The sequence below is a fragment of the Triticum aestivum genome, chromosome 2A, assembly GCF_018294505.1.
Source record: "Triticum aestivum cultivar Chinese Spring chromosome 2A, IWGSC CS RefSeq v2.1, whole genome shotgun sequence".
NCBI lineage: Eukaryota > Viridiplantae > Streptophyta > Magnoliopsida > Poales > Poaceae > Triticum > Triticum aestivum.
The window spans coordinates 743,706,781-743,713,820 of NC_057797.1; the positions used below are offsets into that span (position 1 = coordinate 743,706,781).

The 7,040-nt window shown below is 46.1% G+C and overlaps 1 pseudogene; it reads right to left on the reverse strand.

Annotated features, from left to right (window-relative positions):
- Positions 1–4,053: 4,053 nt before the first annotated feature.
- On the reverse strand, positions 4,054–4,195 carry LOC123038455 (uncharacterized; annotated as a pseudogene).
- Positions 4,196–7,040: the final 2,845 nt, after the last annotated feature.

The window sequence follows — 7,040 nt, forward strand, 5'->3', positions numbered from 1 at the left end:
TACCTTTGGGCAGGCACGCGTACGTGTTTATATAGCCAGGAATAAGATACAAGATGCGATAGTTAGGTTATGGATGCGATAGTTAGGTTATGGATTGATCCTACAAAAACATATACAAGATCTGAGGATAAACCCTAACAACCTAACTACCAGATTACAACAAACAGACGCACACGATCTAGCCCTATCTACGGGTGAGTACGGTTTATTCAATACCGTATATCCAAAGTACAATACTTTCTAACACGCCCCCTCAATCACAACTTCACTAAGTTGAGATTGGTTTTAAAATCTTCTAACTTCCGCCATGATAAGGCTTTGGTGAAACCATCTGCAACTTGATCCCCTGTGGGAATAAAACGAATGTCCAGCAGTTTGCTAGCTACTCTCTCTCGAACAAAATGATAGTCAACTTCTATGTGTTTTATCCTTGCATGAAATACTGGATTTGCTGATAAATATGTAGCACCAATGTTATCACACCATAGGCGTGCAACAGGTGAATGCATAACTCCAAGTTCACGTGGCAGAGCTTGAACCCAAATAATCTCAGCAGTAGCATTAGCTAAAGATTTGTACTCAGCCTCTATACTAGACCTGGAGACAGTAGCTTGCTTACATGCACTCCAAGAAATCAAGTTAGGACCAAAAAACACACAAAAACCTCTTGTTGACCTTCTGTCATCTGGGCATCCTGCCCAGTCAGTATCAGAATATGCACTAACAATATTGGAGGATGACTTTGTAAATTTTAGACCTATACGCATAGTACCTCTAAGATATCTCAAAATTCTCTTAACTGATGTCATATGCGGAGAAGTAGGAGAATGCAAGTACTGACATACCTTGTTGACAGGAAAACAAATGTCAGGTCTTGTCAGTGTTAAGTACTGCAAAGCACCTACCATACTCCTATATTTGGTTGACTCTTCGGCCCCCAATGGTTCTCCTTCTTCTCTTGACAATTTTTCTGATGTAGAGAGAGGCATGTTTGAAATCTTGCAATTTACCATTCCTGCACGCTTAAGCATGTCCAAAACATATTTTTCTTGGGTGAGAAGTATTCCATCTTTTACTTTTCTGACTTCAATTCCCAAGTAGTGTAGATCACCTAAATCTTTCAAGGCAAAATCCTTCTTAAGATCTACCAACAGCGCTACAGTTGCATCTTGTGGTGAGCTAGCGACAATGATATCATCAACATAGACCAACATAAAAATAGTGATATTTCCTCTCCTATAAAAGAACATGGAAGTATCTCCTTTGGATGATTTGAAACCAAGTGTCTGAAGTTTTTCACTTGACTTGGAGTACCAAGCCCTATGTGCTTGTTTTAATCCATATAGGGCCTTATCAAGCTTGCAAAGATAATTTTCCTTGCCTTTTACCTCATAATCAGGTGGTTGCCTCATATAGACCTCTTCCTCTAGAACGCCATGGAGGAACGCGTTCTGAACATCCAATTGCCTCAAACTCCAGTTTCTTGATACTGCAACAGAAAGAACAAGTCTGATAGTAGCTGCTTTCACAACGGGACTAAAGGTATCTTCATAATCTATACCATATCTCTGTTTAAACCCCTTTGCTACTAGCCTTGCCTTATACCTATCAACTTGGCCATCTGCCTTCCTCTTAATACGGTAAACCCACTTGCAATCAATAACATTTTTCTTTTGTGTTGGTGGGACTAGATAACATTTTTCATTCATAGCCATTTTCCACTTAGTATCATTTAAAGCTTCATGTAGACTACTTGGTTCACCAGTGGTCGTTAAACCCCCAAACCGAACCTTAAGCTTGTCATACCTGACCGTACCATCTGTATAAACTTGCGGTTTTACAATACCATGCTGGGATCGTGTTCTCCGAGTTGGCACATCAGGAGCTGTATGAGGATCCAGCGCAGAGGATCCGGCAGAAGAAGACACAGCCGCACGAGATCCCACTTCGATCCTGTCGTCAGCGGCGCGAGATCCCATATCGATCCCGCCGCCCGCAGCAGGGGACCCGCCATCCTGTCTTGCTTCTGCGCCATCCGATGCTCCCGCGACAAGTTGGGCCACCTGGCTGCGATCGAGAGGCGGCGTGCGACGCAAGGAGCCGGTCGGCTGGTCCAGCGGTTGGCCCACCTGGGAAACCAGCGCCCGACGCACCCACGCGTCGTTCTCTGGGTGGAGTGCGCTGACCCGAGGCAGATTCGCCTGGCTGCCTGCACCTGCACCGCCTGCGCCAGAATCAGCGCCAGGATTAGCCTCGGGGTCGGCGCTGACAGCACCTGGATCTGCTTCGTACTCCGCGCCATTTTTGTCTTGTTCTGGCTACATAAAATGATACGTGCGAGCTGGATTTTCACCAGGATTAGTAGGAAATTTAGCATGTTGATCAAATACACGTTCTTCCCCATGATCAATAGGCTCGGAGGGAGTAGTTTCAGGAAGCAACAAAACTTCAGAGCGAAGAGGGGTGCCTGCATTTGGATTGAGTGCTTTGAACGGAAAAACCGTCTCATCAAAGATAACATCACGAGATATATAGACTCGGCCGGCAGCAACATCAAGGCACTTGAAGCCTTTGTGAAGGTTACTGTATCCGAGGAAAACACATTGTTTGGATCTAAATTCTAATTTTCTAGAATTATATGGACGGAGATCTGGCCAACAAGCACATCCAAAGACTCTAAGCGAATGATAGTTTGGCTGTTCATGAAATAAACAGTCCAGGGGAGTTTCATAATTGATCACCTTGCTGGGTGTGCGATTTATTAGATATGTGGCAGAGAGAAATGCCTCATCCCAGAATTTGAGGGGCAAAGGGAAAGTCCCACGTCTACAATGTGGCGATGTTTTCTTTCGGCTAATCCATTCTGCTGATGAGCATGTGGACAGGAGACATGGTGGGTAATTCCTAGTTGGCGAAAAAAAGTGTTTAGGCATTCATATTCGCCTCCCCAGTCTGTTTGCATGGTGATAATTTTTCTATTGAACAATCTTTCAACTAATGCTTGAAATTCATGGAAGATCTTAAAAAACTTCAGATCTGTGCTTGAGAAGATAGATCCATGTGAATTTTCTATAATCGTCAATAAAAGATACATAGTAGTTGTTTCTATTGATAGAATCACGGGCAGGCCCCCATACATCGAAGAAAATTTGCTCTAAAGGAGCTTTAGATACACTGAACGAATTTGGGTAGGGGAGTTGATGACTCTTGCCCAATTGGCAAGCATCGCAAACACCCTCTTTATTCAACTCACTATTAGAAAAAGGAATATTGTTGTGGCTAAGGACATGACGAACGATAGTGGATGAAGGATGCCCTAGCCGACTATGCCACCTGTCCATGGACACTTTATTGACACCAAACGCCTGTTTGCTTGAACTCAACGGAGCCGATGATAGGGGGTAGAGACCATGTCTACACCTTCCGTGGAGGAGGGTTTTCCTCGTTCCCTGTTCCTTAACGAAAAAGAAACGTGGGTGAACTTCAAGAAAGGTATTGTTGTCAGTGGATAAACGATGAGCTGAAATAAGATTTTTTGTGGCATCGGGTACATGCAATATATTTCTGAGATGAAGATCACGAGTAGGGGTTCGAACAGTGGATTGACCAATATGACTAATTTCCATACCTTCTCCGTTTGCGGTGTGGACTTGCTCGTTGCCGTGGTACTTGTTGCGGACGGTCAGCTTGTCGAGCTCGCTGGTGATGTGATCTGTGGCCCCCGTGTCAAGGTACCAGTTTGCGTCCACTCCATAGGACGAGTTGGTGGCTGATCCTGCACTCTTTTCGTTCTTGGCGAAGGAGATGTCAAAGCGTTGGTAGCACTCGACGGCGGTGTGGTTTGGTTTCTTGCAGATCTGGCAGACGACCTCAGGAAGATCGTTGCCTCCTCCATTGCCGTTGCCACGGCCTCCATTTCGCGGCCACCTCCTCCGTTTCCACGACCACCATTGCCACGGCCGCCTCCGTGACCGTAACCACCACGGCCACGGGACACGGCGTTGGCCGAGGACTGAGAGGACTGGTTTCCTCCTTCAAACATGGCAAGACGCTTTTCAAAACCGATCAGCTGGGAATAAAGTTCAGCTACCTTGATGGGCTCGGTTCTTGCAGCGCAGATGGACGAGACGAACGAGATGTAGTCGAAGTCGAGTCCAGCGAGGATGTAGGAGACCATGTCATCATCGTCGAGCGGCTTCCCTGCTGAAGCCATCTCGCCGTCTAGCGCCTTCATGCGCCCGATGTATTCAGCGATGGTCGCGGTGCCCTTTTTGGTGGTGGAGAGGGCGATCCGCGTGTTGACGATGTTGGCCTGCGCTTGGGCGAGAAACATCTCCCTGATCGCGGTCCATGCCGCGGCGGCCTTGGTGCAGTGGGCGACTTGGATCATCACAGGAGCAGAGATTGAATTGAAGATAAAACTCAGCACCTGGGAGTCTTGCGCCACAGCGATGTGATGCGCCGGATTTGGCACATCGGTGGGCTTGCCGTCCTTGTCAGCAAGCTTGGCCTCCGGGAACGGATGATCGGGGTTGAGGTGGTCGATCAGTTGGGCTCCGTGGATGGTGGCTAAGGCCTGCGCGCGCCAAACGAGATAGTTGCCGCGGTGAAGCTTGTCAGCAATGGGGATGAGGGCGTATGGGGCGGCGGCGGCGGTGCTGGAGCTAGCCATGACTACTAGGTTGGATGCGGTAGAGGAATTAGGCTCTGAATACCATGAAAGTTTGCGTGGAAGCGTATGCCTTTGGGCAGGGACGCGTACGTGTTCATATAGCCACGGATAAGATACAAGGTGCGGTAGTTAGGTTATGGATTGATCCTCAAGAAAACCTATACAAGATCTGAGGATAAACCCTAACAACCTAACTATCAGATTACAACAAACACACACACGATCTAGCCCTATCTACGGGTGAGTACGGTTTATACAATACCGTATACCCAAAGTACAATACTTTCTAACACCAGCTACTTATTCAGCCCAGCGCAAGCCTAGCCAGTAGCCAACCGGACCACTACGAGCCTGTAGCTGTTCTCCCGGCTCGTGGCTGCTCCTGCCGCCATCGTCTCACCACGAAGTACAGCATGAACCATGGTCGTATGCAGTCATAATCTGGTCCCGAGGGAGGTCCATGACGAGAGCACGAGGCAAGAAAAAACTTAAAACTTGTTGATTCTAGAGATGAGTCTACGGAGAAAGACAAGAGGATCAAGAACCTTCTCTATGCCGGAGTAGAGGCTTCCGAGCCGGCAACGAATTGAAACTGAAGCATAGCCAGAACCGCCAGTTCGGGGGCGCAGCCATGGTGGACGGTGCGAGATGGGGGGTCGGAAACGGAGCCATGGATGGCACCTCGAGATCGAAAACGAGGCCATGGCCGGCGGCTCAGCCATGGTGGACGGCGCGAGCTCGGGGACGGAAACAGGCCATGGCCTGTACTAGAGAGATGATCGGGAGTTCGGGACTCGGGAGTAGTGGGTGTGACCTGTGTTCACCACCGTGCGGTCTGCCGCTGCCGGGTCGGTGAGGCGTGACTGGCGCACAGGTCGCCATGGTCATGGGGGTGGAGGAGGAGGACTGGAGGCGCTGCTCGGTGGTGCGCAGCATGGGGCATGGGGCCGGATTGATGGGGACGGCATCCGCGTGTTCGTGGGCGCGCTCGTCGTTGTCACCGCCGTGTTGCTGCTGGTGTCTCTGTCATAGCGGGCGTGTTGTCGACGCAGTACAAGGCTGCACCGCGTGCCAACAGCCTACCATGTTAAAAGTCCAGCCACATCTAGGTCCCCTTTCTATTTCTCTTGCAGTCTTGCTATGTTATCTTAGCTAAGAATCCAGTTAGCTAGCTGATGGAGCCTTATCATTAGCCTTATCTACAACCATAAAACGTACAGTTCTTCCTGACCTGGTCTCAAAGACACTCAATATATTTGGGTGGATAGGTTTCAGAGATTGAAAATATTGCATTGCTATAATGGTGAATAAATTGTACATGCTGAAGTGTTAAGTGCAATCTCTTGAAGCAAGTATTACGTGTTCTACTCCCTCCGTTCCCAAATACTTGTCTTTCTAGGCATTTTAAATGGACTCAAAATACGGATGTATGTAGACATACTTTAAATTATAAATTCACTCATTTTACGTCGTATGTAGTCACTTGTTGAAATCTCTAGAAAGACAAGTATTTAGGAACGGAGGGAGTAGATGCCATCCACACATCTATAAAAATATTTTCATTTGGTTGAACTTTTGGGCGACGTATAATTCTTGGACAAATAAAACTGCAAGACCAGGAAAAAAATGCTGTAAATTTTAGATTTTTTTTATTTTGAGATTTCTGTTGACGGCTAAATTAGTAGTGAAATGAGGTCTGTAGCAAACGTATTCAGTCTATATAGAATGATTTTTTGCTGAGGACGATCATCAATTCTCTTGAGTTCATGTCCAGATATTTGGCAGCTGCAAAATATCATATTCAATATTTATTGAAAGATGCTATCTTCATTGTTAATGTTGGAGCTGAAAAATATACTTCGCAAGTACCAAAATAAATATGTTTTGTCATCTATTACTGACTTTTTGACTCATGTAAGAAAAAAAAAGTCTGCAATGCGTTGCCTATGATACAAGACATTTGTAGGTTAAAAAAAACTGGGTCAACAAAAGTATTTCATCATCCAAAATATCCATATGACTTACTCCCCCCGTTCCTAAATATTTGTCTTTCTAGAGATTTCAACAAGTGACTACATATGGAGCAAAATGAGTGAATTTACACTCTAAAATATGTCTATTTACATCTGTATATGATAGTCATTTGAAATCTCTAAAAAGACAAATATTTAGAAACAGAGGGAGTATTAAACATCAAACATTTCCTTCAATACATCATATCTTTGTCAAACAGTAGAGATTTTTTATTTATCTTTTGCAGTTTCTCATTCCATGGTGCAAATAAGTTTTTTCGTGCCTTCGAGAGTTGTATCGGTAGTGGACGGTAAGGGGCATGTTGAGGGCATGGCCGAAATCGAGACCCTAGGTG